The sequence below is a fragment of the Anas platyrhynchos genome, chromosome 2, assembly GCF_047663525.1.
Source record: "Anas platyrhynchos isolate ZD024472 breed Pekin duck chromosome 2, IASCAAS_PekinDuck_T2T, whole genome shotgun sequence".
Taxonomy (NCBI): Eukaryota; Metazoa; Chordata; class Aves; order Anseriformes; family Anatidae; genus Anas; species Anas platyrhynchos.
In genome coordinates, this window is record NC_092588.1 from 141,204,852 (window position 1) to 141,230,146 (window position 25,295).

Genomic DNA, 25,295 nt, shown 5'->3' on the forward strand with positions numbered 1-25,295 from the left:
CATTCTTGCTATTTTTTTTTTTCCTTCAAATTTAGCAGACAAACACACAAAACAGATTTCTTAAATGGGAAGCTGCCATATGTTTGTTATTGCTTTTTGGGTTGAGCAGGTATGGTTGCTTACACAGGGTATCTGTGTGTGGACTGCTCACCAGGACTAGTTAGAAACCTGTAATGTGGGTCTTCTGCTAAGCTCCAGCTTGTACCAGTTTCTCCAGGAGGTGCCCAGGCTCTTCTTGCTCTGAAGGTGACCTGTAGGCTGGCACCATGTTGGAGCCAGCTCAGAAAATTAGTGCTAGCCGTTGTCCTAGAGGACTGCTCATGGGAGCCAATATTTTTTTAATTTTTATTGTGCCTGTAATATGTGTCGAGAAAGCAATCCAAATTTTTATCAGTTTGTGAAGAAGATAAAAATGAAGGCAAAATAACCTTGCTGAGCTACTTGTACTACACAAAAACATCCAGTTCCCTTTGATGCGCAGATGTTCAGAATAATTCTGCAATTCATTTTCAAGGAGGAATAAAAAAGTCTAGCTCTTCTTAGGCTGCAGGTTTTCTCCCCTAACTGAAACCATGAGTGGCTGTCATTTTTAATAAGAGGATGCTGAGTAAGAGTAAAATAAATGGAAAAAAATGACTCCTGTAAAACTTGCAATCATTTTATAACTAATGTGACAAAATGACATTTTTTTCATTTCTGAAATGTTTTACAATAACCTTGTAAAATTTAGTGAAGTTAGAGTGTTAGAAAGATTAAACATATAATAAGGGAGAAGAGCCTTTCTAATAGAAATGTTTAGGGAGTGCTTAGTGGGAAAAAAAGTCTTAAACGGAAATATAAAATTAATGATAGAACATTTTAGAAGCTGGAAAAGATGCAATTAAAAAATATACTGGTTTTCTGCAAATGAACACAGGCAGTGAGTTTGTTAGTTGTGGAAAACATACAGTGGAAAGTTAATATGAAATGAAAAATACAAAAGCATTTTTTCCCCACTGATATTAAGCACTCAGATAACTAGCAGAAGTCTATAAGAGCCAAGGAGGAGTGCTGCAGATAACGTTGTAAGCCTAGCTCGGCCCTATCCCTGAAGACTTGTCGGGATAATGATACAGTTTAGGAAACTGCCTCAGGACACGTTAGGAAATGACAGGCACTCAGTTGTAAACTAAGCTGTTAGAGACTATTTTAAGCTGTCAAGCAGGAGAACACTTGGGAAACCACAGCTTTGTTAAGTGTGAGTAGTGTAGGGTAAGGAAAAGAATTAGTGCTTTAGCCAGGTGGAAGAGGAAAAGCTAGTTGATTGGGACTTGAATTTAAAATATATCTATATTTGTGTAGGAAATGTGCATTGGCAGCCTCAGGATTATTGTGAAGTTTTCAACAGCCCTGTGATTTAATTTGAGATATTCCAGTTGTATTTGCTTTTCTTAGGAAATTATACTGGCCAAAATTGTCAGATAGCTGTGCTGCTTGTAGTATAAATCTAGGCACAGAGCAACTGTTCATTTTTCCTTCCCTGCAAGCAGAAACCTGGAGTAGGTGTATGAGAAAGGTCCCTTTTTATGCGCTTGTTAATTGTTCTTGAAGCTTTTTACTGCTCTGAAAAATAGGGATGTGTTGAATTTATGATTGGCGGAAATCACAAATGGATGAAGGATAGTTTAATAAATATGTAATGTAGGGAAGTTTGCTATACATATAAATGAGAATCCTAATCAAAGGACATTGAGTGTGCTTCGTGTGCACATAGTTCGTGGCCAACTGCTAAATAACGAGAGAGGAAGCACTCTGGAAGCTGCCTTGGAGGGTGGAGAAGTTATGTTTAAAGGATGGCAGTGAACTTGAAAACTAGCTCTTTTTAGAAAAGCAGTTAAAATAAAAGCTAACCTTCTTCCCATGTCTGCCTCTTGTTACCTATATTGAGTTAGTAAAGTTTTATTAATGAGGTCTCTCCCCCAGACACATCAAAATGTCCAGCCATTAATAGAGGAAAATACCAGCGATTCACATACCAAGGTTATTTAGCACAAAAGTGTGCAAAAGTCCACTTTTCAGAGTAAAAGAGCCAAACACATAAAAAAAAAAAAGAAAAAAAAAAAAAAGGAAGGAGAAAGAAGGAAAACTACATCAGTTTCAGTGATCCCCGAAGTCTAACTTCTGAATATTCAAGCAGGTTGGATATTATGAAGAGCTGTCAGTACTTCAGAGCTATGGATGCCAAAGCAATTATGTTTGCAAACCTTGAGATGCATCAGCCTAGTTTTTTACCTTCTGACTTGGGAGCAGGGAAGCAATTTGGCTCAATATTTAGGCAATTAATGTTGGAATTAACTCCAACTTGCGAATTTTAAGGAGTTTACAAAAACTACAGCCAGATATAAATGAACTCTGTGGCACTTTTGAAAGAATCACAGTTTCTGAGTTGGGCATTAACTTCAAATCAGCAAAGCCAGCATTTTAAATGTGAACGGAGATAAACGTAGTGCTCTGATGTTGCTGTCCTGAGCTTGGAGACATCACTAGGCACAAACTGCTGGAGCTCTAGCCCTGATGTCTTACTGATAGCAACTGAACTCGCAGCCTAGGGGCAAAGTGATTTACTGCGTTGAGGGAAGGTGAATTGGGAACTGGAAGTTTTCTGATCGAGATTCATTCTTCTTTCTGCCCTTTCTTCCACATAGGAAAGCAGCATCTCTCTACATAATTTCTCCAATGAGGACATGGGCTGTTTGAGTTAGTTTTGTAGGAACATCTCATCTGCTGGGCTCCTTTCCCCTTTGTAAAGTGGGATCAGCTGTCACGGTGGGCACAGACTGGATCTCAGTGGAGAGGGGAGGTGGCAAGGCATGACTGTGGGAAGGGATTTATGTTCAGTCATGTCAGAATGGTGCTGGTATTTTATTGTGAGAAGGCAAATTAAGGTTTGAAATGGTTCAAATCTCCCATAATATGGAAGGCACATCAAAGCACAACAGATGACTTAACTGTAAGGTCAAGGTTTTGTTATTGCTGTATTTAGACAAACGTGAGCTGCTACTTGTTCTGGTTTTACTGATAAGTGATGTGAATCGTGAGGTCATGGGAGGGTGTCTTGGTCAGCTTTTTAGTTAAAAACTGGCTTCACTTTTTTCCAGCATGGTGATGAATTGATGTCCAGGAACAATGAAAAAATAAGTACCGTGACATTGAAAATTTAATTCATTTGATGGATAGCTTGCAGCCAGTTGCAGCAAAGAGCCCCCGTATCATTACAGAAGATAAAGATCTGGTCTAAACAGTTTTTACTTTTTAAATTTTAGATTCAATTATTTAAAAGATGCTTCCCTCCCATGCAGGTTTTTAAGTTGGAAACAGGTGAAGGCTCCATCTAATGCTGTCTCACCTAACATTTACCTTCTGAATGACTGCATGGCAAGACGAACCTTCAGCTAAGCCTGTTCATGAGTTTACATTCAACACAGGCTGCCTTAGATGCCATGCAGTAGAGCAGGTGTTGAGTAGGTTAAGTAGAGGTTGACAGAAAGCAGCCTAATTCAAGTGTCATCTCTGATTTCCACTGAAATGGGAAAAGTGTAATTTGCACATACAAAGGCTGGGAGAGTAAAAGAGAGTTCACTTACTGACCACAGATGAATCCTCACACTTATTTTCCTCTTTGAGTATCCTATAGCACAACTAGCATCAGCCTAAGTGAAGTGTTTAAGATGGTCTGACTTTCATAATGGCGCACACAACATTTTTTATTTTGTTTTTGATTGTCTGCCTTGAGACACATAGCCAAGATGGTCAGCATGTCGCTGGGGAAACAAGGAGAAGGTGGCTGCTACAAAAACATGCAGCAGCACTGGCAGGGTAACCCCATGAACTGCCTGCCATAGGACTCCTTAAATTGCCCAAAGCTTGGGAACGTGTTTGTCTGATGCCAGAAAGAGGTATATGTCTTGTGTACTTCCGAAAATTATAATCTTGATATGTAGGTTGAAGTTGCCTTATAATGTCTTGTAAAGTTTTTGAGCTTTTAAGTTCACTATTAATATATTAGTGCTAAAGGCTTGGTAGGTAGATTTGTGTCTAAGGAAGTAGACACAGCCTGGAGAAGAGAAGGCTCTGGGGAGATCTTATAGTGGCCTGCCGGTACCTAAAGGGGGTATACACGAAAGCTGGGGAGGGACTCTGTGTCAGGAGATGGAGTGATAGGACAAGGAGTAATAGCTTTGAACTAAAAGAGGGTAGATTTATATTAGATATAAGGAAGAAATTCTTTACATTGAGTGTGGTGAGGCACTGGCACAGGCTGCCCAGAAAAGCTGTGGATGTCCCATCCCTGGAGGTGTTCAAGGCCAGGCTGGATGGGGCTTTGGGCAACCTGATCTGGTGGGAGGTATCCCTGCCCATGGCAGGGGGGTTGGGACTGGGTGATCTTTAGGGTCCCTTCCAACCCAAACCATTCCATGATTCTATGAAATACATGGCATTTAGTTGCTGAACTGACTACTATTAAATACATGCTTTATGGTTTATCTGTTTTGGAGTTTAAATACAGATTTGCTCTTTTTGCAAAATCATTTGAAATCCTTTATTTCTAATAGTCTTTTCTCTTTTTATCATTTAGACAAATGTGAGTGACTAACATTTTCACAGCAAAGACTAGCCATATTGCTTTCAGACATATGTACTGCCTGGGGCAAGTGTGTTTTGTTTCATTTATATATATATATATACATATATATTAGAACTAAACTAGTGCGGCTCAAGTCTTATTTGCCTGCTGGCTCTCTCAGTTCAGTAGCTCATGAAATCTGGTTGTGAACTGTTTGAATATGTAAATATTTTGAATATGTAAGATCTTTCAGCATTGATTAACAAGGATGCAACTAGTATCATCACGTTTATTATCATCAGTGACACCAACTGGACAATCGGATCACTTGAGCTCAGGAACCACTTTCGATTCTGACCATCTCTCACAGCTGGTTACTGAGGTGACTTGAAAAGGCAATGATCCTTACAAAACACACAGCAAAGATATTTCTGCTTTTCTAGTCAGCATTGCAAATCACTTAGCAGAAGCTGGTGGAAAATTACAGAACAGAGAAGCCATTCATAATTTTTGAGGGATGGAGGTTTACTCTGTTCAGGTTTACATTGTTTTAAAATACTATATAGCACTGGCAAAAGTGGAGACAATTGAACTTCTATTTATTTTTCTGTTTTTTCCATTATTTTATGTCCAAAAGAAACTACAGGCTCTTGTGGCCAATACGTTACTTCCTCGGTATTAGGGCTGTAAGTCCCTTGCAAACTGCTTACATGGATATGAAGTGATCTTTTAACATACCCAAATGAGTTGCTCTATTTAGTTGATTTTTTTTTCTTTTAATCTCATTAGAGGCTTTTTGTTTGAAAGTGGGGCACACAGAGCTTAGAATAAGCCAGGTGTTGATACTAGGCTTGGACTTTGCATAGTTGGAAACTAACATGTTTGAGTTTTGAAAGGATGAAGAAAATTTCAGAGAAATGGAACAGTTTTAGAGAGTAGTACTTCGAAATGTGAAAAAAAATGCTCCAATTTTAAAGAAGGGAGTTAATATATAACAATTCTGAGCCAAAGTATTACACATGATGATTAATATATAGAACAAACTGTCAATGTTAGCAAAAGGGATGTATAGCTACAAGTAAATTAGTCTAATTTTTGCAGTATGTAATTATACATTTCTGATGGATCAAGAGAGCAGTTTGATTTATTTTTTTCTTTCCAATTTCAAAAGAATGGAAGTTAGATTTTTGTGTCTGTGTGGCCTCTGGTGATTCAAGGTTTAATTCCCATTTTTTCCAGGCACTTCCATAACCTTGGGAAAGTCATTTTATCAGTTTGTGATTTTGGTTCCTCACTGAATTCAAAAGGGTGGTAATGTGAAACCTGCCTGTGATACACTATTCTGTTTATGTACGTTTTACCTGTAGATACTTCTACCTTAATATAAATTAATTATGCAACAGAAAAATGAAAGTTAATTCTGGCAAACAATACTTGGTGAAGAATAGTCTATTTGAATCTCACAGTTTTATATGATATAAAATGGTATAAGTAACCTGACTGCATTTTTGAGAAATAGTTATGTGGATAGTAGAGAAGGTGTTGAGCTTTAGTGTTTGATTAGAAGATTTTTGACTAATCCTTATCATTGATGATAGAAGTTCTATGTAGAATTTGCCAGTGCTGCATGCAAAATGTAGCCTATAATAAATTTTGATATTAGAGTTCATTCCAAAATTATCTGTGATCCACCAGCCTATAAGCTTATAAAAACATAATTAATTTTAGTTAAGGAATGTGCAGAAATTTCTTTGGTAATGTTTGGTTTTACACAGTGAGTGGGCAAATATTCCTCAGAAATTTGAGAGACTGTGATGTGAAGCAACAAAAAGCAACGTACTGAATACAGTTACATACAGAGGTATTAATAATGCATGCAAATCACTTGCTATTTTCCAAATGCTTAATTCCTTTCCTGTCTAGAAGGAGGGGGGGAACAGAGATATACAGTGTAGGCAGGAGTATGCAGTGGAAGGTTGTAGGACCCTCCTCTGAGTAGAATTGCACAAAAGATGGATTTTGCCAAGTCTGGATTTGTGGATGGTTCTCTTGCATACTAGGAATCTTCTTACAGAAGATAGATTAGATAGAAGGGGATTGCCTCTACATAGAGTACCTGGGTAGAGCTGTATGGATTTTCAGGGACACAGAAAGGCATATAGAAACACACATTGGTGCATGTGGCTCTGCTACTTGGATCCTTCTCTGCTACCCTCTAATAATTCCCTTTAAACCTCACAAGTGAGATATTGTGTTGTATGGTAAAGAGACACAGACTAGGGAAAGGAGAACTGATAGGGCATAATTTGTCAGTATTATCTGATTTACTGTTAATCTCCCTACACACTGCAGCACAGTGATCATCAGCAATTTCCACTGTATGTGGCAAGGTAGGAATTGAATTTACCTCCTTAGTTTCTGTACCCAAAGAAAGTATTGTCAAGTTAAAAGCCGTCTTCACAATTGTTTTTAAACAACTGACTTACACTAATTAAAGTCTGTATTTGATCAAACCTGGTTATAAACAATTCACAAAGATCAAGAGATGGCGTTGGTTTTTGTTTGCTTGTTTTGTTTGTGTTTGTTTTGTTGTTGTTTTGTTTGTTTGATTTTTATTATTTTTCTTCCTAAAGGAGTCATGGGCATGGAGTCCTTGTAAGGAATTTTCTAACTGTCTTTATAAACTGCTTCTACTCTAAGATTAAATTTTCTTGACATAGTGGTGTGAACAAGTATAGTTCTTATGGTTGTCTCAGGAAAAAGTTGTCATAAAACAGCTGTGCATTAACTGGGCATGTTTAAGGCCTACAGGAGGCTAAATGCCTGGAGAGAAAGGTTTCTGTGTTATATATTCATGATGTTTTATTTACATCTGTGTAACAAAAAAACACCAAATCACGCACTGTATGTTTTCTGATCATATGTATTATTTTAAAATATATACAAACTTATTGCCACAACAAAAGCCCATGACCTGTCTTTAATTTCCTGGCATACCCTTCAAGGCACAAACCAGTTTGGCAAAGGGGCTGGGCTGCAGTCTCTGGAAGTTGCTACATCCCAGTGAGGCAAGGAGGAGTGTCTCTGATTCCTTTCCTAATGTGCCTGCACATGCTTCATCCTGGTCTTGTTTTCTCCCTTTTTGAGTTCAGGCTGAAAAGAACTGTGGAGTTTCTTGTAGGATCTCTCCTAGGATACCCCTGGAGATAACTTTTCCAAAATTATGGTAAGTGCGCAGCAAAATTGAGCTTGTTCATGGTTAAGGTTATTTTTTATTTTGGGAAATGGCAGTGGCAGTTGGTAACAACCTGTGGCGATTAGGTGCTCTTCTCAGCAGAAGGTGAAGAGCCTGTGGAGTCGCCCTCTTTGGAGGTATTCAAAAGCTGCCTTGACATGGTGCTGGGCAACCTGCTCTGGGTGGCCTGGCTTGAGCAGGGGCTGGAGCTGACAGACCCAGAGGTCCCTTCCAACCTCAGCTATTGTGTTTTAGTGTGGTGGCATGGAGATGTTTAGTGTATGCTCTAAGCAGTTATTGGGCTACAAAACTACTGAGAGCTCCTCTTTATTTCCTACAGATGCTTTAGGCAATACTGATGTGCAGAGAGGGAGGCTAATATTGCCAGAGAAAGGTGCAGCATTACACCAGCCTCCAGCAGTCTGAGAACAGAAAGTTTCTCCTAGCTTGCTTAATATACAGGAGGAATTGTACAGAGAAATCAGTTCACAGTCTGTCCTTTTTAAATCAGTAGAGATTTAGAGATTTATGTGCACCAGAGCTGTTGCTGCTACAATGTAAATACCTGAAGAATAATGGCTTTGTGGCAAGAAGGAGCTGCAGTATTCAGATTATTCCTTCTGTTGGTAACTTCCAAAGTTTCAAGCTAGCAGAGCTCAGGGTTTTGAGCTAGCAGAGCTCAGCATTTCAAGCCAGAGGAGCTGAGTGATTGCTGGGCCTGTGGCACAGGTTTGGGATGGCAATATCCAGGGCTAGCTTGGGATGAACTCTGCACCAGGGCTGGTAGGCGGCAAATGTTTTTGAGTCTGTGGGTGTTACTTTTGGCAGGTCTTCTGTCTGGAGTGGTTCTGAATTTGGCTTATTGTATTCTAAAAAAACATTTTGAGTACTTGAGCAGAATAATAGTTTGTATACTGTTCTGAAGGAGTTTGATGGAAAGGACCGCCAGACTTCCCTCTGCAAATGGATAATCATAATGTTTCCAGATGGCTTAGGTGATTTTGCCTCAGCAAGACACAGGAAACTAGGAATAATCTAAGGCAAAGGTAGGCAATATGCTCTGTGTTTGTTCTAATAGGGGATTTGTTGAAGTAGGAGACAGCAAGCCAAAGGTGGTAATAGAGATGTCTGACAAACAGCACAGCATATTTCTTAGTATTGCCACAGGAATAGCTTTGGAAAAATTTATGGTTAGTTTTTTAGTACTGATATTTTTTCTTCTGGAAAATGCCATTTGGTCAAAATTATATTTTCCTTGCTGGAAAAATGAGATTTCACTAATGCTTTGGATTTTTTTTTTTCTGTGTGGGTGGGAGAGCAGTGAGGAGGGGGAGAGAAGCATGTCCTACTACAGGGAAAGCATCAGTTCCAAGTAGGTAAGTTTCTGTTTTTGCATTGACTTTTTTATTTTGTGTGTGTGTGCATTGAAGCTAAAATCACCTGAAATAAAGACTTCAGTTTTACCATACACAATGCTTTAATTTACTTGAAATCCATTTTAGTTGTTCTAATTTTGCCTCAAGGAAAATACTTCTGTTGGTATTCAATCGGAATTAAATGGCTAAAAATAAATAAATAATAAAAATAGTCAACACTCACAAAAGTGGAATTTTCCACTGAGATGAATCTTAGTTCCAGCAAGTATTTAATCTGATGTATATTGTTCAGGTGTTGAAATAATTAAGTGGATGGTTGCTTCATGTATTTAGTTTTATCAGGCTATCCAAGTGGTGCAGACTACAATAGCATTACATTATATTCTAATAGGGTAGTAATTATCCTGTTGTATTTGTTCTGGACCCCACCTGGGATGGGCATGTCAAAATTTTCCATATCACTATAATCTCATACTTGACTTCATAAAGTCCCACCCTTCTGGGATTTTGTCATGTGGACATATGCTACTTGATTAATCTTGTTGATTTAAAAGTCCATGATACCTAGTGAAGACCTTGAAATTGTGCATCACTGCAGCATCAGTTGAACATCATCCACTCTTAGAAGGATGTATACTCACTAGTCTTATTTGTAGGTCCTGCCTCTGTCCAGTACTTTATGTAGTGAATACCTCTAATGGGTCAAGATTCATAATGCTGAGAGATGCACTTCATCTGTAACAGCAAGTCCAAATTATAGTTACTTTGGATGACTTAACTCTTGGAAACTCTATCAGGTACTTTCCTAGGACGCAGCAATGTTCAGACTGCCCTGAGGGTGTCTACAGAAGCGGGCCTTGCTTTTACCAAGGTGGATTAGGTTTTCCACAAAACTCTCCAAATTGTTGTGTGTGTACAATTCTTGTGGTGATTTTTTTTTTTTTTTTTTTTTGGTGGTGGTTTACATTTGTTTCTGTGTTAATTTTTCCCATTGATATTTGGCAGCTCTCTGCATACTGCCTTTCAGGCCTTGGTAAAACTGTGGGCCTTACATCTTAATACCACAGTGTCAGGTATGGGACCATGCTGGTTTGATAGGAACTTGCTGAAACAGTTACAATACTGAAATTAGAAAAATAGATGCCTAGACTCTTAGCTATGATTTTCATGCTCTTGCCTGTCATTTCCTGCTGAAGAACACTGAGAGGCTGATAGTCATAGAATCATTAAGGTTGGAAAAGGCCTCCAAGGTCATCTCGTTCAACCATCTCCCTACCACCAGTATCACCCACAAGACTATGTCCCTAAGCACCAGGTCCAACCTTTCCTTGAACACCCCCAGGGACTCCACCACTTCCCTGGGCAACCCGTTCCAATGCCTGACTGCTCTTTCTGAGAAGAATTGTCTCTTAATTTCCAACCTGAACCTCCCCTGGTGCATCTTGAAGCCATTCCCTCTAGTCCTATCACTAGTTATCTGCAAGAAGAGGACGACCCCCAGCTCCCCACACCTTCCTTTCAGGTAGTTGTAGAGAGCGATGAGGTCTCCCCTGAGCCTCCTTTCTCCAGACTAAACAACCCCAGTTTCCTCAGCCACTCCTCACAGGACTTGTGTTGCAGGCCCTTCACCAGCTTTGTAGCCCTTCTCTGAACATGCCTCAGGGCCTCAATGTCTTCTTGTGGGGGACCCAAATCTGAATACAGTGCTTGAGGTGCAGCTTCACCAGAGCTGAGTACAGGGAGACGATTGCCTCCCTGGTCCTGCTGGCTACACTACTCCTGGTACAAGCCAGGACCAGGATGCTGTTGACCTTCTTGGCCACCTGGCACACGTGTGCCATGAGGCACACATCAGATATAGGAACACCCAGGACTGGAAAAGAGTTGTGGAAGCATAAATGTCTGGTATTATAGAAGAGGCCAGAAATACCTTTTTTTTTTTTTTTTTTTTTCTTTTTCTTTTTTTTTCCCTGAGCTTAACAATTGCAAATTGCATTTGGAACTGAGCTTGCTGCTGAAGCATGGAATTTGTCCAATGTGGGATTGAGCAACACATTGTTGTGTTGAGAACAGCACTTTAGAAACTGAAGTGCTTCGCCAGTGGATTGGAGGGGAATTCTGAAATGTAGAGGACAATTCTAAGGTCAGAGAGTGTGCTGTGCTAAGCATATTTGACAAAAACATCAGCAGCTGAAACTGAGGGTCTTCAGTGTTTTGTGGAAGGGTCTGAAACTGTCTGTCTCTTTTTGGAGTCAGCATAGCTCTCTCTCTCTCATAACAAAACATTTCAGAGTTCTTAAAATTCATGTTAGTAACTCAATAGTCTTAAGCCAAACCATTATGCTTTCAAGTCTGTGTGTAAGTATAAAAGTGTAATGATAGTCTTGTCAAATGATATTGAGGCAAAAACCTTCAAACCTCTTCTGAAGTGGTAATAGTACTGATGGGTGGGCAGAAGTTACGTCCTTAAACGGTGTTGCTGTTCATATCTGACTTTTTGCCAAAGAAAATTTTCTAAATAAGCTTGGCTCCCTGAAAGCTAGTTGTAGGCTGTATTTGCATCTGGATGTATCTGGATAAAAAAGTTTGCAGTGTAGCCTTGTATTTGAAACATCATCCGTCAAAAATTATTGGTCATTTCTAGATGTTGGGCTTTATTCTTTTTACCTTATACAATCAAAGTTTGTTTGTGCACCTACTGATTCTCCCCTATCTCTACCGATTGCTTTTCTTTTCTTACCTGCTTCCTTGTTCTTCTACATCATTGCTGCTTCCACGCTCATTTTCTTTCCACCCTTTGCTACTTTTTCCATTAGCTCCCAGTCATATGGCTACCTAAGCCAACATCAAGCTAATGTTGCGCTCTACTCATTTCAGTTCAGCAATAACCTTGTCTGTCTCCTGCTGGTTGCCTCTCTTCCTTTGAACGTTGGTACAATGTAGACCAATCTTAAATCTGGGATGGCTGGAGTGCAGTATCTGGAAACCTCAGCTGCTCTTTGGGGGCAATGTCCAGGCATAGAACAGGCAGCAGTTGTCATGCTGGAGCATACTTCTCCTGCGCAGGCTACAGTTGACTGGTTTTTCTGTCTTTCTCCCAGGATTTGGCCTTAGAATATCATGCTTTTAACTACTTGCTCTAATTATGTTAAAATGCTCATAGGTAACGCGTTAACGAACGTTAGTAGATTTTCCCCTCTAAATGTTTCCCATTTTCACTTAAAGTTGATTATTCACAAACACCTGAGGAGAGGCACTAATATGTTCTGAATTGGTGCAGTACATGATACTGATGTTCTTCACTTCCACTTGGCTGTTGATGAATCCTGTTTTCAGTCTGGCTTGCGTTGTTTTTATTTGTCACTGTGTTTTTCTGTCCGTTAGCCAGTTTTGACACTGTCAATCCTGAGCAGCAATTTGCTGAGCTTTAAATAACCTAAGTTTTGAACTCTCTGACCAGTATTATTAAATAGTGACAGGATTAGTCAAGGAGAAAGAGGGGGTGGGGGGGGAAAGGTTCTTGATGAACTGACCTAATGTAATTGAATGGACTAAAATTGGCCTTGTCATTCTTCCACTTGCTTTTAGGAATCTCAAGGTAATTATAATTGGCAAAGCCAGTCATGCTATATCTCAAAAAAGCCGAAGTTATAATGCTTTTTTTTTTTTTTTCTGATGATTTGCCATTCCCTCTGAATTTATACAAATAAAATATAATAAAGTTAACAATTGCTTTATCTTATGGTGTACACATCACATAAACAAAATACCAGTGGTAAATTAAAGGCAAATATCCAGGCAGAATAAAATAATAATAATAAAAAAATGGACTAGACAGCAAGCGTAGATGATGCTAAGGAGGGCTGGGTCTAGTCCCACTTCTGTTGGTTTGGTTGGTCAGAAGCCATGCTTATGTTCCACATGAACTGCAACTTTATATATGTGTTTTGCATTTATTAACTATGTTATGAAGATGATACAGACAGAGATGAAACTGTTATAGAGGATTTGGGATGGAACAAGCATGCTAATGAGCCTATGCAAAAATGCATCTATTAGCCAGATGGTGAGTTACACTGGCATCAGCTTCTGTTTACCATCTGTTTAATACTCAGAAAGAGGCAGAAAAGGAGCTAGAAGTGGTGTAGAGGAACAGCAAACAGTAATAGTGTAGTAACCTTCACAATCTGTACTGAATGCTGTTTCTCTCAAGTAGTTAGAGTGAAATACCTGTTTCTTGCATCTGGTATGGGACACCAAACTACTGAGAACTCTATAAGCTTATCACATGCTCAGTTCTCCCCTGCATTCTCCAACCCCAGCATTCCCTGAGGGAAAAAAAAAAAAAAAAAAAAAAAAAAAGACCAGTAGTCCCTCGTAGTAAGAAAAATACTTTTAAAAATTCAAAGCAATTTACAATTATAGTAAAAAAACAAACAAACAAACAAACACGTGTTTTAAACTTAAAAAATGATTATCACTGGGAGGAAAAAGAAAAAGGTCCTGAATTTAGAGAGAGAAGGGCTTAAGGTAAGGACAGTCCAATAACCTCATTAAAATGCTCATTTAAATGCAGTTTGCAGTCTAAACTAATCAAGCTATGGAGTGACACAGTCAGGAAAAATATTAGCCCAATGTTGTATTGACAGAGGTCAATATTTTAGGCTAAAAGTGGAAAATTCTGAGTTGATTAACAGTGTCCTTATGCAAAGGCAATTTAATCTTAATTTTGATTTTTGCTTGCTCACTAGAGGGTAGCAGAGAGATTGAGTGAGAGCATTTTAGCACAGCTTGTGCTCAGGAGAAATGAGTACACTTGCTAGCTTCTGCATTCTTAGACAAATCTGGTGCCCTTCAAGCTCGTTGGTATACCAGACAGCCTGTGTTTGATGCTGAGTGTAAACCAGCACTGTAAAACTTAAAAGCATCCTTAATGCAGTTTGATCATTCATGGTTGTAGCATTGTTAACAATTGAATTTTATTTTTTTATTTTTTTAGCTTATAAATACAAGCATTTTCAGGATGCACAAATTTTGCAGGAAGCACATTTCCAGTTTGACGATATTGTACGTGCAAGACACTTTCCAATGTAAGAACAGATCAGGTTAAAACAAGACCCTGACCTTGGAGGGGTACTGCTGTTCTAGACTGTGCCGGTATACATTCTGCTGCAGTAAACACCTGCAGCCCAAAATCTCGTTAACTACTGGGATGAAAGATGCTGTTACACTGTGCTCAGTTGCCTGTTTGGTTAGCACACACTTCGCAGGTTTGGAAGGCATGCTGGCACAGAGCAGGGACTAGGAACCCAAAAAAAGAATGTAGCTAGGTTTTCCTGAACTGAAGCCTGTATCTCAGCATGACCAGAGATCTTGGTGCAATATGCTACATGGGAAAATTTTTTCTTTTACAAAATTCTCATTGTTTTTGTTTTCCAGTATATCACTATTTCATGCATTGTCTAGCCTTTCTGCTTTTCCCTTTTTAAGTCTTATGTTTCCTTCCTTTTGAATCTTCTTGCATCTTATCTGTTTGAATCTTCCAGTAATAGAGACTTTGTGGCATGTTAACTATTACTGTCTCAAAATTCAACAGATTTCAGCGTGAGTTACTTCTATCTTTTCCAAGGTACAGATCTCTGAAGAATTATCCTGAGAAGAGCTTCAGAAAGCTCTGCGCTGAATTGTGGCTGTACCATACTCCTAAGGTATTAACAGGGAAGCCAAAAATGTTACCCCTGTAAAAGAGGGCTCACCCTTATGTGAGCCCTCCATGGCAGATGGGATGGAGGGGTTGCCTGTTAGGTGTTGCCCAGCTTAATGTTCCTCCTGTCAAGTGGCTTCTGTGGAAAAAATATTTAGGAATCCTTTGAGTGGATAATCCCTTACCATTAAAACCTTTCTCAGTTTTACCTCACTTCTTGTCTGAATTCCACAAAAAGACTGAAAGCCACAGAGGGGATTCATAAATGTGCTCCTTATTAAATATTATGAGAAACAAAAAAGGAAGCATGTTGATGTAGAGAACTGTCCTCCTTGTTTTGCTGATTCAGATGTTTCGTGATGAAACATCTAGAAAACAAAACTGAAATATAAACTCACTTTGTACCCTGTATAAGAAATTAAATATGGTTCTTTTCATCAAATTGAATTACCACATCAGTCTTCAAAGACTTGTGAGGCTTTGGAAGCTTCGTGTTGCAGCACAGCAGACAGATGTCCTGTCTACAGTTGAAGCTTTATTGTGTTTCACTTATGTGATGGATCATGTCTCTGCTCTGTTCTTTTATCTCTGTTATAGAAGACATTTTGGACTTTGATTCATACCAGGAGTGTAAATAATGCAATTGGTTCTGATATGCTCCAGTGAGAGTGAGCCATCAGACGAGCAAAGGCCAGATAATATTTCATCTACCTGAAATCTGGATTGGAATTAGCTGCAAAACCAGTTATATTATCTATTTTCAATGAATTTCTTATGTATTTTTAATGAATTCTTTTAAAACATCCTTTTACAACAAATTTCTAAAAACTTATGAAATTAATATAGAGAGATTTACAGGGATATTCATCCCTACTCTGAAGCTGCTCAGGAAACTGAGATTTGGATAGCAGTTCAGAGACCGTCATTCCACCACAGCAGTACTTAGCTCAGTCTTCAGAAAGTACTTACTCTTCTTTCCTTCATCACAAGAGGCTCACATCTGTTTTTTCCCCCTTGCTTTAAGTCTGTGGCTTTTGACTCCTCCTCCCTTCCAGCCTGCAGATTCCTGTATAGCAAATGTATGCCAGCCTGCCAGTGTGCTCACTTGTCTTCACCAGGGGTGAGAGGAGCCTACTACTCTCTGTTAGCATACTTGTGCAAAGACTTTAAAAAGCACTTCAAAACCACGCTTTCAAAACAGTGTGTCAGGAAGTGTGGGGAATGTAAACACCCGTGATGTATAGGTAGTAAGTGCTGCCCTAGAGTGTGTTCATCACAAATAGACTTTCCCAGTCCCTATCTCCACAGTCAAGTGTAGTATTCCAGTTAAAAATAACTGTTTTGAAGTTCACATTTGTCCAGGATCCTGCTAGCAGCTATACACTGTGTTTGTTAAAAGCACAAAACCCCAATACCCTATGCCCCCAAACAACATGAACACCAGCCTATCCCAGTCTTTGATATTTCTATCATTTTGGTCTTTAGGTCTGTAACAATTTGGGAAACTGGTGTTTGTAAAGCTACCTCCTGTCTCGGGTTTTGTTATCTGGTCTTTTCCCCTGTGTCTTCATCCTGTGATTTTTGTCCAGAATTTTCCAAAAGAGAAGCACCAAACTGATGTGTTTTGGGTCCTGCCATCTGGTTCACAAACCCTTAAGTGGGTTGAAGCAACGTCCCTTTCTTTTGGCTTTTCAAGCTGCTTTTCTACACAGAAGTGATGTCTCCATACTTTAAGGACGTATTTTCAACAGAAAACTGGCTTTGACAATATCATGCACATGACGATGCATTATTGTAGGCACAAAGGTGACATTAGCACCACTGGACACCAATGTTTTGTGTCAAGCTACTCCTGTGGTTTGGGATCCTGCTTTCCCCACTGCTAGCCTTCGGCGAGGCTGATAGCCTTTCTCCTGATGTTTCCAACAGATGTTCTCTCAGTATGGGGGAAGAAGGCCTCACCTTCATAACCAAAGTGCAGCTCACCTGGATACACAGATGAATCTACAGCATTAAACAGCAATATCAAAGCACCTAACAGTGACAAAATAGAAATGTAGTCATTTCTTATCCCTCCTTATCTATCTCATCTGCTTTTTTATTTTGTCTCCTTTTTATTAGTCAATGTACGCTTTTTTGTTGTTGTGTGAGCTTGTCTATTTATGTTTAGAAGATGACAATCATTTTATTGACACTATCAAATCATAAATGTGAGTAATGTGTTTCAATGTGCATCGCATACGTTTATCAATATTTAAGAATTTTACAAGTTTTCTTACATGGTATTTATAACCCCCCAGAGTATTTTACATGTATTCAGGCCGCTTCAGTTCATGTGCTTCATCTAATTAAACTGGACTGGTGATCTTGTGTTTCTTTTCTCTTTTTCTTTTTTTCTCTCTCTCTCTCTTTTTTTTTTTTTTTTTTTTTTTTTTTTTTTTTTTTAAACACAGCAACCTTGCTGGCCTCTCATTAATAAATAACTTGTTAAATGATAAATTCCTGCGAGCATGGACTTATTATTCAAGAAGGTAGTGAAAATAATAGCTGGGAAGGCACAGAGTCATCTACAAATTTAGTTTATGTAAAAATAGCCTAGATTATGGGAAGTATGCAAAACCGTGCAGGGTTATAAATGGCGAATGTGTGTGCATATGCATGTCATTTCCACAAGCTATTCAACTAATTTTTGCTCAGTGCCAAACCTTGCAACTTTGTTATATCCACCTCACGGTGCTTGACACTGCAGGCATATGTTAAATACGTGAGCCTGCAGTTATCCCTGGTTTGTTCTATAGAAATGTCTTTACCTTACCCTCTCCCCAGAGCACCGGTAACTGCTACTGACTTTGTGCCAGTGCAAGGACACTGCCTGGGTAATGGCAGCCCTCTTCTCCCTCCATCTTTTTGTTCCCCTTTGAAATTGTCTTTTGGAAAGTTCCTCCACAGCAAGGTACAAGCTGCATTCATTTGTAAGGAAGAAGAAAAGACAACCTTGGACAAATAAACCTCTTTCTCATTTACAGCATTATTCATTGGCAGTATAGCAAGCATTTTTTTTGTTTGGTTGGTTGTGGGTTTTTTATTTTTTTATTTTTATTTTTTCTCTCTCTGGGATTTTGTGTATTTATTTTGCATAGGTAGGACCTCTTGTAAATTGTTTAATACATAGCCATGTGTGTATGCAGCTGTGTCTGTGCAGTCTCATGCCTGAAGTGCATGTCAGCACTCAAGTTTGCTGTGAGTTCCCTCTATTTAGATTCCTTGTTACTCAGTCCCAGCGTAATCTTATTTAAAAATGTCCAAAGCACTGCACTTCAAAAGAGAACTATTGCATTGCTTTAGGTGAATATAGGTATTCCCTGAATACGGGCATCCTAGGAAAACTAGGACAGCGTACTTGGTGCGTGTGCATCTACACTGCTTCTAGAAACTTAGTTTGGACACTTGACTGATGTCAGTAGTAATGGGTTATTTCAATTTTTAGTCTTTGTGCTTTATAGTAATATAAACCTGCAGATATTGTGATCTGTGAGTGCCTTTATCATTCTCTATTAAGGCCCTTTTCTGTCTCTCCCCTGCTTATGTTTTTGGTTAGGAAGAAATGTGGGTTTTAAAGCTCGTAAGTGGCTGATTTCACATAGACCACATAAATGAGAGTTATGAAAGCACAGCGTGCTCGGCGCGGGTAGGGCTGTGCTGACCTTGCCTCCCTGAGGACCAGGAGCATTTTGGCTGCCATTCCACACTCTTTCATTTTTATTGGATATTTGGAATATCTTCATTGAGAAGTTAGTGGCCTTTGTTGCAGATTTTAAGGGTATGACCTATAAGATATAGAGGCAGCATGGATCGTCTGCAGGGTGCTTGAAGGTTTAATACTTTAAAATGTTTAATATATTCCCACTGTCAGGAATGCCCAGAGAAGGGAGCACAAGGGAAGCTACCCTCCCCAGCAGTGCTTTCTTTGCAGCAATGGAAGCCATTATTCAATGGGGATGAGAGACTATTTCGACTGCTTTAGTTTTTGTTTTTTTTTTTTAATCTCCCTCATACTTGTGGATGAGGAAGTGTATTTTGCACATTGCAAGCATCAACTTTCTCAGTAGGAAAAAAAACACCACGGTGTCAAATGAAGCCCTACAGAGGGCTCCAATCCCAGGGGCTAGCTCAGGAAAGTCCCCTTTATATCTAAAGGGAAACGGGGTATTTAGGTGAAGCCTCGCCTGCTTTGTCTCAGTCAGGCATGTACAAATGCAGGATTAGGGGATGCAGTCGAAGTTGCACAATAGTTTGTTGGTGCATAACTTGTGTCTGTTGACCCCGTGGCCGGTGCCGGCATGCTAATGCCCAGACAGAGGAGTCAGCACTCACTTTCACTGCTTCTGCTTCGTAAGAACAGGCAGGGGAATAAAGCCAATGTCCGGGGGAGATTAAGGCTACACTCACCAAAGTCTCCATTTGCAAAGTTCTCATGGTGGTGGTGGAAACGGTAGGGGGAACTACAGGTTTTTACAGAGTTACTCATTTTCTTTTGCTGAGGAAGAAGGCAAATTGCAATCTCAGGAACTTGGCGTCTCACTGGATGGTTTCTCATGCTTATAGGAGACTGATTGATTAATAGGTGATGTGGGCAGTGAGAGCTTTCCGGCTCACCTCCTGTCTGCTGGAGCGCTGACACGTGAGTACGCAATGTGCACAGCTTCCACATCCCATTTGTGTTTCGGTGATAATTTGTTTGGGTATCTCAGGGTAGAGCTAAATATGTTAATGATTTTCGTTTTTCCTGAGGATTTTGGAATCTGGCCCTCATTTATCTTAATGATTTGTCTAACCTCCAGTAAGGTTTTGAACAACTGTATAGGTTAAGGAAACCTCAAGAGAAGCAAGGTGGTTAACTTCATCGAAACTTAGTGAAGTTTGGACACATGAGTTATTTATGATCTTTTGAAAGCCTAATTGGTAGTACTACTGCTTGTTTTTCTGTTTTCCAAAGAAGTGCAAAGCAGTGCTCGTAAGTTTTAAGTACTTATTTTTTTGTGTGCAAGACGCTGTATTGCTTGTGTCTCTTGGGGTATGTTAGTGCTGCATGCTCCGACTGCTCCACTGCAAGAAAGAAACTGCTTAATAATGTTAATTCACTGTTTTGATCGGAAATCTTTGTTGTTGCTTCCAAGTAAGAAGGAACGCCTTCCCGTGTTTCCTTGTAGTCCTCTTGTAGCATTACAGGCTGGCTTTGTTCTTTTCTGTTCTCGCCAGGGAACTACCCTAGTTTCAACAGCTCGGCCGACGGCTTGCCAAGCCGCCTCCTCCAGCACCGCAGACCAGCTTTGAGGGGGAGATGAGGGAGTTGTTCTGCAACAGCAGGCTAAGGCACAGCAAGCAGCAGGGGCAGAAATGACGTTTTAAAGGCTGTGTTTAGAAATCTGCTATTTTAATGTGCCAGCGGACAGGATGCATCTAGACAAGAAGAAAAAAAAAAATGTTTTTTTTTTTTTTTTTAATTATTACTTGTGCTGTCCTTAGCTTTAGTAGATCTTGCTATGTAGACTGTTCTCAGAAGCTGCATGGTACATTGTTGACTTTTATGAATAAGCCCAGTGGGGCTAGGGGAAGAACAGCAGTGGGATCTAAAATATGCGTTATTGTTATAAGTTTTCTTTATTTTATTTTTTAATATTGGCTCCTCTTCTCTCTCCTCAACTTTCCTGCTCTCTTCTGAGTGCTGCACAGACATCCCCAGACATTGCTGCCAGCAGCAGGAGAGGAGCAATGACTCCTGCCTACAAAGGGATGCAGCAGCCCGCCGGGACTTTGATCCCAGTATGGAGGGCATAAGGAAAACATTGAGGAGAAATATCCAAACAAGGACTTGAAAGAGGTTGCTGCCAATAAAACGGAGAGGTGAGAAGAGAATTTCCTCAGAAAAAAAAAAGAAAGCTCAGCCAGCTCTGAATCTTTCTTCTTAACCTGGCTGCAGTGAGCTTTCCATCTGCAGGTTTTCCTTTTGGTTATGAGGAGATTAGAAAGTAGTCAGTGAGTGAGTTAGTCAGTGAGGGTGGAAGTGGTTTTTGGGGGGAGAGAGAGAACTACAGAGGGATCCAACCTGTCATGTTCATCCTTGCATGGAATTTTCTTTGCTCAGACATTCAGAGGACCTATACAGTACTACAGGCACTGTTTAGTGTCACTAGTGCTCTGTGCCCTCAGAAAAATTACTCTCAGGTCATTCAGCAAATCTACTTGAATCTTTTGCATACAGATTTTTTTTAGTCTTTGGACATTCTTACTTTTTTTTGGAAGGTGACCATTCTTATTGGACAAGCATTGTTTGTAGTTTACATACACTTTTATTAATAATATGAAAGATAAAAACTTGCTTGTAAAGAAAGTCATAACTGGATAATTTCTTATAAATACAACTCAACATTTCTTATGCATTGTGCTTGGCTTATAAGAAGCAAATATTTCTATTAGTCACATATACAAGTAATAGAAACAGTTCGAAAAGTTCAGGTGATGGCCAACAACAGCCATTTTACTGTTGTGGTTTTTTTTTTCTTTAAGAAGAAAATTTCAGAAAAAAAATCAATATAATACAAGACTAAAGTTAAAGTGAAATGCTTGTTTCTTCTTTGGAAATGTTTGACCAGATTTGGGGATCTCATGCGATGACTGCCTGGAAGGCTGAGGCTGTGTGTGTGTGTGTTTAACTAATATGATTAATATCACTACGACAGCAGAGTTCAGTAAAAATTCCCAATGCAACTGTTAAAGATATGTTAACATAGAATATAGAGATGTATTCCTGCAAAGATTAATGGTCTTTCATCTATTCTTGAAATGCTCTTAAGTTTCAGAAAGTACTTTATGACTGGGTTGATATCTAGCTCGTGTTATTAATGACTTAATTGTAATATAGATACAAGCTATTCATCTCTACATCTTGCTGACTTGGTATGGCAAAGAAACTTGGTTTCAGAAAAATGTCTATTAAACTGAAAAGGATAAAAATAGCACTGTCAGTCCAATCGTATGCATAAACTGTAGCACCTTCTCGCAGGCTATAACACCAGCCCCCCTCCAGGATGCTGCTTATCTCATCTCCAGGAAAGTGAAAAATGGCTCAGGGTAATGGATGAAAAAAGATGGCATGAAGTTTCATGATTGTCATAAATCTTCGTGCAAAAAAGGCTCAGTAGCAATGGTACACCTTTCTGAGATGTACTTCTTAAATATTCTGAATGGATCACCGTCTCTCTTTTTTTTTTTTTTTTTGACACAGTCAACTGAAGGCAGTAGTTTTAGATCCCTGTTGTACTTTTTCTGATGGCAGTAACAGTTGTGATAGTAAACTTTATCAAGTAAGCTCAATTTAGCAAGTGTTTAAGAACACAGATATCAGTCTCTGCCACCACTTTTCTTTAAAGATAAGAAAACAATTTAAAATAACTTTCTGAATTAGGATTTTGCATATATTTTACTTCCACTGGAGGTTCAGGCTAGATGTCAGGATAAGGTTCTTCACTGAGAGGGTAGCTGAGCACTGAACAGGCTCCCCAGGGCAGTGGTCATGGCACCAAGTCTGCTGGAGTTCAAAACGTCTTTGGGCAACACTCTCAGACATGTGGTCTGACTTTGGGGTGATTCAGCAGGGAGTCAGGAGTTGGACTCAATGATTCTTATGGGTCTCTTCCAGCTCAGGATATTCTGTGATTCTGTGATTGTATGATCCGCTGTATAGTGCTCATCTCATATACCAAATTCTATCTATTTCTGTGAACCTGGCAATTACTCTGTAACTTTCTGAGAAAAACAAAGTAGTAGGAAAATATTTTTGAATACTGTGAAACTAGTAGTTATAAAAACCTTTAAACTTGGTGATTGCGTCTTATCAGTTCCTAGCCTGTCACGTACAAGTTGAGGTGTAGAGAGGTCAGATGGAGTGTTCTCTTATGTGAAGGAAAAGCATGCTTGAGTGAAAAACATTAAATAATTCTGTGTGTCAAGGACTGAAAGGGTAAAACATCTCCAAATTTGAGTTATTAAGACTGCTCCAAACTGAGTTTTTCTCATCACGAATCTCTGAGGTTGGTGAGAGTTTAACCAGTGATTTCTAGGGGTATGTGGCACACTCAGTGTCCCACGGTGAAGCTGCTTGATGCTGAGAATTTCAGGAGAGCAGGTTTGCAACAACGTCGCTAGCTGCTTGGAAGAGACCCCAGTATTATCTGTGTTAAGGAACAGGATTCACTTTGCTGGCACTGGAAAGGAGGTGTTTTGTTTTTTTTACCCCTTTAGCTTTGGATTGTAACAAATATATACATATATATATATATATATATATATATATAAGTGAATGCAATTCAGTTGATAAAATTTGTCCGTGTGTTGTCCTAAATATTATATTTATATATTTTAATTTCCTGAGTGCAATTGCCTCAGCCAGACTCTGAGTCTGACAGCTGACGTAAATGGAGCTGGGCCTTTCAGAGTCTTTTGAGGACTGGCCCTGTATATTGGTCTGTTTTTATACATAGAAAACAGAGCTGTGGCTTACTGAAGTGTATAAATAGTATTTTCCATTGTTCCTAACCAAGTGTACTTCAATTACTGTAACTGATTGTGTCTGCATTTTCCAGTGCTAGATTTCCTATTTGTTGTGTCTAAGTATGTATTTAATATAAGGACACAAATATTTGTAATATAATAACCTTTAGATTTGAAAAACATTTGTAAATAAATGTGAGTAGACATAAAAGATTGCAGAATAAAATAAATAAAAAAGGAATAAAGTGTCTCAACATCCTGCAATGAGCTTATTCCCCAGTACAGTGCCTGAGGCTCAGTGGACCTGTGGTGATTCCTCACTTATTGAGCACATACAAAGTCTACTACCAGTGTAAAGCAGACTAAATAGCAGATGAAACTAGAGCTCATTTCATTTTGTAGCTTTTTTTTTTTTTAATAGCAAAAGCATGGTTTTATCTGTCCTTTGTTCAAAATTTGCCTCAGCTCTTTCTGCGTGACTCACAGTAAATAAGCTGCAGATAGAGTTGTTGCAAATAAATCAATGCAAAACATTATATGTGGGAAATGCTTTCTAGCATTTCCTTCCCTCAACCATCATTCACATTGCCAGTTTATGCTAATTTAACAAAACTATTCACTTATAAATTTGTGGGAGGAGGGGTTTTTAAGGCATTTTATAAATATTAGCAGAAATTGAAAGCAAGGCCTCTTTCTTCTCAGGCAGATGTTGGAAACCGCTAGGTTTGCAGCATCACTCTTCTCTCTCCCTTTCTCAATAACTTATTTGATGCAGAGTGTAATTAGCTCACCAAGAGACCTTGTCTCAGCACTTCCCACCATGTGTTAGTGAAAGGTTGGTTTGGATGGCTTGGATTGTGGGTTCAGGCTGAAGCTAGTAGAGGCGGGTATCAAAGCTTGGCTCTCCTGCATCACTCAGGTCTGCAGCTTTCTGGTAAAGGGTGTCATCACAGGTGAAATAAATGGTGTGCACAGAGAAGGGGCTGGTGAAAGCTCTTCCTCTTTCCTCTAATTTCCCACCTTCTGGCTTAGACATATTCCTGGAGGTGTCTGCAGGTTCTGCTCTCCAATTTTTGAGTTTCCTCCCTTGCTATAAGGTGTCCTTAGGCATCTCCAGTAGGTGTGCAGAAGTAATAGGCACTGTTTAATTAGGCACTGTTTAATTACGCACTGAACATTCACTGTTTAATTGTGGTTTTCCTGGCAAATGAAGAAGCAGATCTGGACTTTGCCTAAAGAAGCATACAGGAGTATACACAGTGGTAAACTGAATACAAAGAGGTAGGATGAAACTTGCATTATTTGCTGCTGCCTTGATGCCTCAGGGCATGCAGTCAGCCTGCAGTCTGGCATATATATATATATACATATACTTATATATAATTAAATAAAATGAAGAAAAATGCTAGTTTTTATAATAGCTAACCCTTTTGTAGGCTGTTTTAATGCTTTAGAGTTTCATTTTAGTTCCTCATGGAAAAAACAACAACAACAACAACATATTATTCAGCAACTCAGTTGCATATGATGAAAAGTTTGTGGTTGGAAGCCATGAGAAAGGGCTTACTAATAAGCCATTTTCTCTGCCATGTGTAAATTAGGTAAATATGTGAGGAACTAGCTCAGGTAGCAATTAAAACTGAGTTACTTACAAATACAGGCATGTGGACACAAAGTGAAAGAATGAGAATTTTGGAAAGGGTTTTCTTAATTTTTCTTATCTAGAGGTGTGTTTTATTTGTCTGTTTAAGATCATTGTCTGTAAAATACAAGTCCAACACAAACACTAAATTTGAAATTTGGATATTAGGGCAAGAAATGTTATTT

General features: G+C 39.1%; 1 protein-coding gene across 3 annotated transcripts in view; it reads left to right on the plus strand.

The window, feature by feature from the left end:
• KIAA1217 (KIAA1217 ortholog) overlaps positions 1 to 25,295 on the plus strand; it is a 370,266-nt gene that overhangs the window by 57,964 nt on the left and 287,007 nt on the right. Inside the window, exon 1 of one of the 3 annotated variants that reach the window (XM_038174601.2) lies at positions 19,447 to 19,599. The exons of the other annotated variants lie outside the window; for them this stretch is intronic. The gene's annotated coding sequence lies outside the window, so the exon portion shown is untranslated. Of the gene's footprint in view, positions 1 to 19,446; positions 19,600 to 25,295 lie in introns of those variants that run through there. 3 annotated transcript variants of the gene reach the window in all.